This window comes from Mustela erminea, chromosome X, assembly GCF_009829155.1.
Source record: "Mustela erminea isolate mMusErm1 chromosome X, mMusErm1.Pri, whole genome shotgun sequence".
NCBI classification, from domain to species: domain Eukaryota; kingdom Metazoa; phylum Chordata; class Mammalia; order Carnivora; family Mustelidae; genus Mustela; species Mustela erminea.
In genome coordinates this window covers 4,906,234-4,917,848 of record NC_045635.1, presented here as the reverse complement: position 1 = coordinate 4,917,848, position 11,615 = coordinate 4,906,234, and the positions used below count along the sequence as shown (strand labels likewise).

The 11,615-nt window shown below is 42.1% G+C and overlaps 1 long non-coding RNA gene across 1 annotated transcript; it reads right to left on the bottom strand.

Annotated features, from left to right (window-relative positions):
* Positions 1-447: 447 nt before the first annotated feature.
* Positions 448-11,351, bottom strand: LOC116583060. Its single transcript, XR_004282598.1, has 5 exons — positions 11,155-11,351; positions 9,953-10,107; positions 7,018-7,223; positions 5,835-6,004; positions 448-611 (listed from the first exon to the last, which is right to left on the bottom strand). It is a non-coding gene; the product is annotated as an uncharacterized LOC116583060 (long non-coding RNA).
* Positions 11,352-11,615: the final 264 nt, after the last annotated feature.

The following is an 11,615-nucleotide window of genomic DNA, read 5'->3' as shown; positions in this document are numbered from 1 at the left end:
TGGTTGCACATGGCTGCCCATGGTTCAACGATCTGGTGTATCCGCTGGACTAGGTCATGGAAATTTCTGTGCGTTCCCAGTCGATTTTCCTTCTGTCGATTCCTCAACTGGAGGGGTCCTACTTTTAATCTTATCTTTAGTCCTTTACAGAAGGAATTACCCAAGTCATTGCTTCCAACGGTTGGTTGATTTGTTTGGGGATTTTGGCCCCGACAGCACTTGACCTGAACATCTCATGTTCTTAGGACAGGTCATCATATTCATGATGCATAAACATCATAAAAATATTCATACCGTGTCCTTTCTGGTATATAGAGAAGGACCGTTCTCAACCACCGCTGGTGCTGAAATGGACCTGGTCATCAAGGGCAGTGAATCTGACAGTTGAGGTCAATGTTGTCTTGGAAATGACAATGATTCTTGCTTACCTGCATTTAGTCCTGGGTACTGACGTCTCTTAGCATTATTTCTATGACATGAACCTTCTCCGTGTTTGGTCCCTTTGACATTCCCATGCTTATGGTGATCCCTTGTGCATACCAGCAGAACACATGTCTTGTACTTTTCAAACTCAAGTCCTGTCAATTCTGTCCACATGCGATTGTCCAAATCTGGGGATGGTGATAAAAAAGAAAAACTATGAAGTTGCTTTTGATAGCCATCTGCCTTACTCAAGAAATAGTATCTAAACACCCTCACAGACTATCACCAGCTGCGACTTTAGAACCAGATTGGTCCCTTGGAAATAAAGACAGGTGTTTTACATACTATAAATATAGTCAGACAGATGGAATGTTTAGAATCAAGAAAAATACTCCTTACCTACTTATTTTAGTTGCCATTATCTTAGTCTTCCTGAATAATCCACAACTATCAGTAGAAAGCTATTTATGGGAGAAAACAGGCAAGAAAAAGGGAAACAAACTTTTGTTTACAGCAAATAACAAAATACAGAAAATCCGATACAAGGCAGAACCCATGCAAAGCAGTGAAATACTATTCATAGTTGTTAACATTTATATTATCCTTAGTCGTGGGCTTGCTAATGTATTTTGATTCTGAAGCATATCTGTAAAAGACCTATCTTCGTACTTTTTTTTTTTTTTTTAAAGATTTTATTTATTTTACTTGAGAGAGAGAGGGTGTGTGCCACAAGTAGCGGGAGGGCACAGGAAGAGGGAGAGAGAGAATCTCAACCAGATTCCATACTGACCGGGAAGCCTGACCACATCCACCTTGAGGTCATGACCTGAGTGGAAACCAAGAGTTGCACGCTTGACTGACGGAGCCACCCAGGCACCCCTGTCTTCATACCCCTGATGAGTACTCTCTTATTTAAAGCTGTTCGTGTTTAGCTGAATTTTCTTATTCTTTCAACTTTCATGACACGAGAGAATCTGCAACAATATTCACAGAAGGTTATATTCCTGAAATTTTGTAGGGGAAAAAATTCACTTGGGTTTACAGATGCTTTCGACGTGCCCTTGTGGTTATTTTGAAGAGGGAGGTCTGTGATGGACAAGATGTGACATGTTAGCTTTGGGGTGTGGGATCTACCTCATCAATATGACTCAGAAGACTTATTTATCTGACAGAGAGAGAGAATGCAAGCAGGGGGAGGTGCAGAGGGAGACAAAGAGAGACAACAAAGGAAGGGGAGGAACACAGGGATAGGAAGACAATCCCAAGCAGACTCCCCCCCAACATAGAGCCTGTCTTAGTGCTTGATCCTAAGACCCTGAGACCACAAGCCTAAACCAACTGTCGGACTCCCAACTGATTGAGCCACTCAGGTGCCCCCATATATATTTTTAAATAGAATATACAGAAAGAATTCTTGGGCTATCAAGCCATAAGTGGTCAATAAACTGCACCCAAACACCCAGCTACCTCCTACTGCACAAATTCTGAGTGTTTTGGTTTTCATTTTTTTTTTTTCAATCAGTAAAAATGACTTTATTTGAGCAAACTTTTTTTTTAATTTTTTAATTTATTTTCAGCACAACGGTATTCATTGTTTTTGCACCACACCCAGTGCTCCATGCAATCCGTGCCCTCTCCAATACCCATCACCTGGTTCCCCCAACCTCCCACCCCCCGACCCCTTCAAAACCCTCAGATTGTTTTTCAGAGTCCATAGTCTCTCATGGTTCACCTCCCCTTCCAATTTCCCTCTGAGTGTTTGTCAAAAGTTTGCAAATGGTGGCTAATCTTACTTTGAAAGCTGTCTATCTGTTTTTATTTATTTTAAGGTTGTGCGTGTTTGAATTCAAAATGAGAATGTTCTCTACATTTAAAAAAAAAGTCTTCAATTCATTCCTCATATCCCTATATTAGGAATATTACTTGTTATATTTTTGGTATATATTTGTTTTATGTGGGACACACACACACAGAAGTACATTTTTTGAGATAAAGAATAGATTTGGTTTTAGTTTCTACACAGTATATATTCTTCTGCAATATTCTTTTGGTTTTTTTTTTCAATATCCAGTAGCATAGCACAGAAATCATTCCCCTGAATTCACTCATTACTTTTAAATTGCCTTGTCTCAGGACCCTGAAACTCAACTAACCATTTCCTACGTGTGGTCACTTAGCTTTCAATCTTTATGCATGAAACGTTGCACAACACACATATTTACATCAGGAAAAACTCCTCCAGGTACAATTGCTACAGGGAACACAGTTAACATTCCAAAAGCTCCTGGGCCAACTGACCTCCAAAAAAGGTTGTAACGAAATAAGGTTTCTCAACAGATTTTGGAACCTTTTTCACCCCACCATCACCAACAATGGATAGTATCAGTCTTCTCAAAGGTCACTGACCCCGTAGACAAAAATAAACAAATGGGAAGTAGGCCTTTGTTTTAACCTAGAGATCATACTACTCTTCATTTGGGTTGATTTTATCCCAGTAAAGATCAAGTTTGTGCATATTCAGAAAATCATGCCTTGTGCAATTTTCACTATATGAATTCCTTGTTAATATGTTCCTTTGCCTCTTAGCACTGGTGGACACGATGGTGTATCTCCAGGGAGGGGTAAAGCTCTTCTCCGTGGTTTCGAGGGGAGGGGTCATGGGGGAAAACTTGCAGCATCTCTTTCTTATTCCTTCATTTACATCTATCCAAGCGACAAGTGTCCCTGAAAGTCATCTGCAGGCAGACTGTCTCATTGCCCAATGCTTCTCCAGGAACCTTTCTCGGCCTTGAAACAAGGCTTTCCCTCAACTCCTACTTCCCAATCCAAGCATGAAGGCCACGTCTGGTTTTCTTTTCGTTCATGAGAGACGCCAAGAAGCCCATGAGTTGTAGCCCATCTACCTTGGTAAGTCTGTTTAGAATTTTCTCTGCCAGCCCTGATGTGTCCAAAGCTGGACTCTACAGTTTGCACAGGAGGAGATGTTGGGGAGTGAGAAGTTTCCTCAGACATCATTCTCCAATACACATAACGTGGAACGGTTTGAAGAGACGGGTCTTTCTGCAGATCTGCACCGGAGTTCTGTCTGAGCTCGGGTAATTAAGAGAACAGGAGATACATATGAACGAATATCCATGCTCCTCAGACTTTGTGAGCCCAATACTTGCTGGGCTTGTACGTGATTAATGGGATTTGTGAAATTCTACTTTATTGAATTTCTTTGCTTATACCAAATGGTGTCCAGCTGGAGGGAAGTCTGCACATTGCTTCACAGATTGTGTCTAAATAAACTAAAATTCTAAGACCAATGTGATGTTTGAATTAATATTTCTAATTGAGTTCTGATTTCTAAAACGGAGAGTAAGGAATAATTTTTATATGACAAGGAAAACAGGATCATCTGAAATGTTCCAAGTTTTTATAAAATTTGAAGATAAACATTTGGTAAGCTCATTAAATTTTCACGAAAGTGGATATTTCTTATGGAGTACCTCACAAAAATGTTGCTGTGCTTCTGCCTAGTCCTAAAAAGTAATTCCAAATGAGAGCAAGGTCTGTATGTCAGATTAACACACATAAACACGATCGATACATGCTTAAGTGTTAATCAACATTAGAATCAACCTCACAATTTGATATTTGCTTAGGGTCCTTCTAAAATTAACCACTCCCAGAAAATCTGATGAACGGAATTAGGAAGCAATGCTACAGCCAGGAAGCCAATAAATACCCTTCTGTCCTCATTTAAATCTCACTGGAGATGTAGGTAGGATCTGAAGAGGAAGAAACGCCAACAAGAGACCTGCGTGCGGCATTCCGTTAAGCACTCGCTCATTCACCGTTCACTGCGGAAAGACAACACAGCAACGTATCTCCAGGAACGACATCAAACCAACTACGTGCCTTTAGGAGGCATGATTGAAGACCTTCTGTGAAAATGGTTAGAGGGACCACACTGACAAGTAAATATCACGGAAGTTCCAGATAAGTACAATTTTCCATTAAAACAAACCCACGTCTTGCCTTTGAAGCATGTTAATGACACAAACGTTGGAGTTAGGGGACTTCTACAATGGGTTACCGGCTGCCGTCTTGTGCTCATGAAATCTGTTTCAAGATTTTCCTTCCCCGTAGCTTTAAGTTAATGCTTAAAAGTGAGCATCGTTTTTGGTGAATGAAGTTTGATGGGAGGGATATAATTTTTTTTTTTTTTCTGGAACCAGATGTTCCTTATGTCTCAGAGTTGATGACTTGCAAATGTTAAGCATTGTGTGCGAGTTCCCATGACCACCCCAGAAGAACAGAGTTCTGTGGGTGCTTTAAGTGGATAGCAACCAAATGTAGACTTTTTTTTTTTTTTTAACTTTCAGCTGGCAATTTCAATTTTTTTGAAATTTTAGGCCAATTTGCTTAGCTCTGGCCGTGCTGATTCTGGGCTGAAACACACATTCTGGGTTCCTCTTATTTGGGTCTGAGAATCCTTCTTTCTAACAGAGAGGAAGACTGTCCTAACACCTGGATTTACTCTCCCTAAGCTTAGGGTCCCTCCCCGAGGCCTACTGTAAAAAGCGCACCTCTGTTCGGGCTTCTCTTTCATCCCTAACTGCCCTTTCTGTGATGATTCAGCATCTGGTTTGGTGGCCTCTTAATGAGGTGGATGACTAGTTTCCCCTGCTAAGGGTGACATTCATTTGGATCACAATTCTCATTGCTACAAAGACATGCGTGCATTAATCCTATATACTAGAATGATTAAAAAGAAAAAAAAAACCCTAAGATTAAGGATGGATTACTCTATGTCATATATGCAGCGTGCACTATATGGAGGGAGGAAAAAGGGGGACGCAAATGGTGACACACAGCTCCAGGACCCACCAGGACTACGACAGTGACAGCAGTCCTCACGTGTTGACATGTAGAGTAGACTGAAGACTTGTTTTAAAGAGTGATTTATTGTTAGAGAAAGAGAGCAGGAGCATGGGGGCGGGGAGGGCGGTGGAGAGGCAAGGGAGAGACTCTTGCAAGCAGACTCTTGGCTAAGTGAGGAGCCGAGGCAGGGCTCAGTCCCACAACCCTGAGTTCATGAGCTCAGCCAAAACCAAGGGTCAGAGGCTTACCCAACTGAGCTACATGAACACCCCTGAAAGATTTTTTTTTTAAGTTTTTATTGAAGTAATCCCTACACCCAACTTGGAGCTCAAGCTCAATACCACAAGATCAAGAGTTCCAGGCTCCTCCAACCGAGCCAGCCAGGAACAACGGGAAGGTTTTGTGTGAAGGCCCAGGAAATGAGACTGGGGAAGGCGTCCGTGCCTTGGGAGGGGTGGTTAACGGAAGCCTTCGTGGAGTAGCACGGCTGGGGAAGACGCGGAAGATCGCTCTGGGAAAACAAAGAGCGTGTACACAGATACCTGGAAGCAGGGGCCATGCTCACGTGACCTTCGTCCATCAGAAGCGTCTCCAGACGCAGGACGGCAAGTGGTTGGAGATGACAGTGCAGCCCATTCTGGAGAGAGAGCTATGCTGGCCCACATGAACCCTGTGCACGGAGTGCTTCAGCGGTCCGAGACACGGAGGATCTCTGTGAAAGCAGGAAGGCAGCCTCACCTCAGTTCATGAACAGAAACCACAAGTCCCTAAGCGAGAACCAGGAAAGATTGAAATAAGCAGAATGAGAGAGAATTACAATTCCGGGAAGGCAGAACAGGGGTCGGGATTAAAGGACTGGCAGAGAAAACAGCAATCATGGCGTTTCCTCTTCCATTAATGCTACTCGGGTCCCTCAGATGTCTCCACTGTGACTCAAAATAATTCTTCTAAATCTGGATGAAATGACCTTTTAATGACTCTCTCTCTCTTTTTTAAGCATCCACAAATTTGTCATTATTATTTCATACATTTTTTGGAATGGATATTTTAGGAATACTCTTTCTGCTCAAGTGAGTTATTATATAGTCTTTAGAAATTTATCGTAAATATTAGTGGCCCTAATTATGAATTAATGAGGATCAAGCTTTCAAAGACTTGTTGCAAGAGCTGAAGAGCTGCAAAGACTACAGAATTGCAGACCGCTGGTCTCTGGGAGGAGCCAAAAGCCAGAGAGATCAGGGGGACGCTGGACCTTTCCAGACTCTCTGGCTCCAAGAGGAGTGGCTCATGGCTCACACTTGGGTGTGGACTTGGGTGGAGCCCTTGCTCTGGGATGGACGGGCTGGAGTGCTGCACAATGTGCTCCCACCTTCAAGCGAGAGCCTCCCTTCAGTGCAAACCAGAATGAAACGACCCCAGCCTCGGTGCCACAGAGAACGCGGCCTTGGCCCCGAGGAGAGGACAAGAGGAAGAAAACGGTGAACAACATGACCTTGCAGAAGTACGGTCTAGACCAGAGGGGTCTGCTCTGGCACAAACTCAGTGCGGGAACTGGAGACATGGTGTTTAAAATGGCTTCCCCAGGTTGCCTGCTGCTTCCAGATCGGCCAGGCCTGTTGCCCACAGTTTCATGAATAAACAATAAATTTTGGATACTGCTGACATTTTGGCTTCTGGCCTTTGAGTCTTGTGTCTTTGGAGCTGCAGACAGAGCCTAGCACTCACCTCTGCACAGCCTGTGTGGCCCCTGGAATGACAGCACGTCCTTCACCTGCTTCCATCCCTGACGCTCCAGCGTTGCTGGGTAACCCGTCTGTCGTGAAGCTGCTCTGGTGCCTTCCATTCCTCTTGAAGTCTATGAGCTTGGCCGCCATCAGTTCCTTCCTCAAAGTCTGAACACGCTGCCTGACCCCAGAACATCCCGCTGGAAACTAATCAAAGCCAAGCAACCAGTTAAATGATATGAATGCCCTTTTCCGTTTCAATCAACAAGGTGTCCTCACCTTTTGTGGTTTTTCCACTTATCAATTACAAAGCAATCACAATATCTAATATATTTTTTATTTATCTCTCTACAACCTTGCACACAATGCCTATCCGTTGAGTTTCTAACCCAATTAACAGAGAGGAGAATGGGAAAGAGCAGAAGATTTATATTACTTGTAAAATTCACTAATCCAAGGTCAGTAAAATTCCATTTAACACAAAGCTTAAGAACTCAAATAGAGTTAAATATATTATTAATGAAATCACATCTTCTTTTATCCACTCAATAAAGCATGAGCAGATTTATTTTTATTATATTTCATTTATTTAAGAAGTATTTATTAAAACACGGGGCTCTGAGTATGCTAAGGAAAAATGGACAAGATCCCTGTTCTCACAGAGCTTACATTTTCTGCGATGTGAGGGTAGGAAGACCTCAGATGATGAAAAAAATATGTCCTTCGAAGCAGAGGACACCACCACAGGGAAGGATCCAGACACAAATGTTGGCAAGCCTGAGGTCCAGACACAGTGCTCTCACTGATACACATACGTGCCTTGGAATTCCAATAGTTTTTTTTAAGATTAAAAATTACTATTTGTTTCTAAGAAGAAAAGGCGTATATCTTTCAGCACTTTTTTTTTAAGTATATACAATAATCCAATTTCCAATCTCAAAATGCCTTCTTAAGGAAAGAATGGAACTTGCACAACCTTGCGGCACTGACCAGCACCATCATCTGGCGGAGATCAACCCATGCTAAGACACTGCATTTTTTAGGAAAAATATGAATCTGAGGGAGAAATCTGATGATTCCTTGTGCCTTTGAAAGCAGGAGAACGTTTTGGAAGATTCCAGGCTCATGATGAGATAATCATCAGAGCAGGCAGATCAAGAGAAATGTTGCTTTCTTGACAGTCCTGCCAAACATAAATTCCAGATTCGTTATGCTCTAGAAAACAGAACTGAAAATACAAAATCTCAAGGATCCGATGGCAATGGAATTGAATCCACTTTTATTCCACTGCCGATGGAATCAGCGCTGTGGACAAAGTCACCGTCCTTCAGAGGCTCTCTTGAAGGCCAGCCTATGATGAACCTCCCTGTTCTCCGTCCCTTGCCTCACCTTCCCCAGTCTGACCACCTGCAGCAGCTCCATTGCCTCATCTTTGTCTTCCCAAAGGGCCTTCTCTCTTGAAATTGTTGTTGTTTTGTGTTTTGTTTGTTTTTAAGAGTCTCAACTAGAGTATGTCTCAAGAAAGCAACTAATTTCAGTGCTGTGTATTCATAACATTTTTATGTTCCCCTCTACCCTTTTGATATCTTTTTTTTAAAGATTTTATTTATTTATTTCACAGAGAGAGATCACAAGTAGGCAGAGAGGCAGGCAGAGAGAGAGGAAGGGAAGCAGGCTCTCTGCTGAGCAGAGAGCCCGATGCAGGGCTCGAACCCAAGACCCTGGGATCATGACCTGAGCTGAAGGCAGAGGCTTTAACCCACTGAGCCACCCAGGTGCTCCCCTTTTGATATCTTTAAAGACATTTAAGTGTTTGAGGAATCCATTATGTATCATAACCAAATTATCATCTTGCCTTGCTTCATTTCCTCTTTTAAACCTAGATTCCTAAAATGACTCTTCTTTTTTTATCCACTTAACCCCATCCTCTCTGGCTTTCCCGGACAGAGAGCAATGTTCCAACGGTGTATCCACGTACTCCCTCACAGCCCTGGGACATGAGTTGCCTGGAGAACCGTCCCTGTTCTGTGGCAGAAATACGGGAGAAGACAGACACGGGAGCCTGGACTTGGTGCACAGACAATACACGATTCTCCTCTACTCTCAGTTTCTTGCAAGTCCCTTCATCTCCTCAACCAGAATGGGTCCAACAAATGAAAACGGGACTCATTCTGACGTTGTTATGAAAATTATAGACATGGGGGACGATGGCAGCTCAACACATATTTGTTACTTCTCTAAAAATAAGGTAGATAGCCGTCTCTTCAAAGCAGGAAGACCTACCAGACCAGACCTGGTTTTCCTTTTTCCCTGATCCCAAAAATGCTTTGCAGATGTTTTCAATGGAAAATGCCACCTGGACATCTGAGGGCCAAAATGCTAACCAACTTCTCCTCTACTACAGAAATCAGATAATTATCTCAAGGTAAGAAGGGTGGGGATTAATGGAACTGGAAATGAGGTTTAAAATTCATTAAATACAAGAGGATTTGTAACAGAGGGGGTTTTTGTGTGTTTGCAAAACTCTGAAGCCTTTGTTTGTTTTTAAAAGTTAAAAAAATAAGTAAGAATAAAGAGATGCATGGGTACGCAGGAGGTACAAGGGACTGTCACAAAGAGAAAGCACACTTACGTTCTTGTAAAAAAGGAATCATCTTCAAATACCACTTTGGGAGGAATAAGAAACTGCCCATAAACTAGTTAGAATCACTCAGGATAAATATACAGAACATTTCTAGGACTCAAAGTGAGAGTAAACGTTACTTAGGTAGAAAGATTCTTACAAAAGCCAGAGAACCTAAAAGTACTTTTTTCCCCTTAAAAAAAAAATAATAAAAACAATTCTTCCATGTCACAAGTGGAGACATGACATTATCTGTGCATTTCCTTGCATTGTATTGAGGTGGGAATTAGCAGTAAGTGGTGAGGAAAAATACCTGTAGAATCTCCTAGATTTTCACTTTCCAGGTGTAGCTCATACAGCTACACTGTTGTGTGTCAGAGCCATGAGCTGAAGCAGAAGTGGAGGAAAAACCAGGACTCCGATCAGCTGAACACAACATGCTTTGGAAGGTCAACACACAGATGTTTCCTGTAAGGAAAAATGGAAAACATTGATAAATTTGTGGTGGTCACTGGTCAAAATTTCAGATCTCAACAGCAATCTTCCAGGATATAATCAAGGCAGCATGCTGATAGGAACAAAGCATGGACATTTTTAGTATTTTAAAATTATATAAATAGTTTGGACAGGAACGGATGTTACAAAACAACAAAACTAGTTATGTGTATATATACACAGAAAGGGGAGCTATACAGAGCTCCCCATAAAATAATAAAATTATTGATTAAATGACGAAATTCAATATGGCTGTAGGACGTCATCGCCAAGAAGGCTTTCTGCTAACTTCAGGCGTGTGCCTCACTAACTGACTAACTGAAAGGAAATAATAAAATAAAAAGCTAATTGAGCTCTTCTCCTTCTGTTTCAATCTAGCAATGGCATGGATGAAAGCCAACCATGACATGACAATAAAGAATGGGCAGACCTCACCTTGTTTCCAACAAAGCTCTAAATCCTTGAGATTGCAAAATTGCACTAGCATCCCGATTTACAAAATGGACTCTCTGAGCTCCCCAAGGGGGGTGTGAAGGAAGTTATGATACAGCAGCATTATACACATGGTGATCCCCCTCCCGGTGGACCATTTTTGACTTGGCCAACCAACCATCACTGTGCTGCTCTGCGGACAGAAGGTTTATCATTCTAGACAACCAAGAGGAGTTTTTGCTTTTTAGGCAAATACGTGAATTCCAAGGGAGTCAATCTAGGAAGTGCAACTTAATAAATGATGGAAACACTGTAAATTCACAGATCTTTGTAGAGCTCTGGATTTTGCAGATCCACAACGAGCTTCACAGATGTCAGCAAGGCTGTAGTCCTATCTGGAGGCTCCAGGGAAGAACACGGTTTCCTGTCTTTTACAACTTAGGAAGGTTGATCACATTCTTTGGGTTGGGGACCCTCGCCTCTTCAAAGCCAACCATGACCCATTGAGTTCCCGCACTCCAATGTCACCTCCCTCAAACACTGACTCTGCTTCCCACTTACACATTGATTACGATTATGTGTGCCCACCTGGACCAAGTTCAGGATAATCCTCCTATCTTAAGGTCTACTCATTAGCGGGCTTCATTGTGTTTACAGCTTGAATTCTCCTTCGACTTTCCAGGTGATGTGGTCACACTTTTGGGAAGGACGAGACAGACATCTTTGTGGGAAGGGGCATTACTCTGCTCGGCGGAGCAATCATCTATTTCCTGTTGTTTCACACATCTGAAACTGAAGCACATAGAGCCAATGAGATTGAGATTTTAGGCATAAAATTTAGATTATACTTTGAAAACCACATCATTCCGTTTTAAAGCTATGCTCTTGTTGTGTATATGTATATCTAATTCTGATACATATGTCCAACGATAATGTTGTTAAATGGAATCTTCTCTATGACTATTGCAGGAACACCCAAAATGTGAAAACATCGAAATCTCATGCATTTATTTTAAAACCTCTAAGCCTATAACTATTAACACTTACTA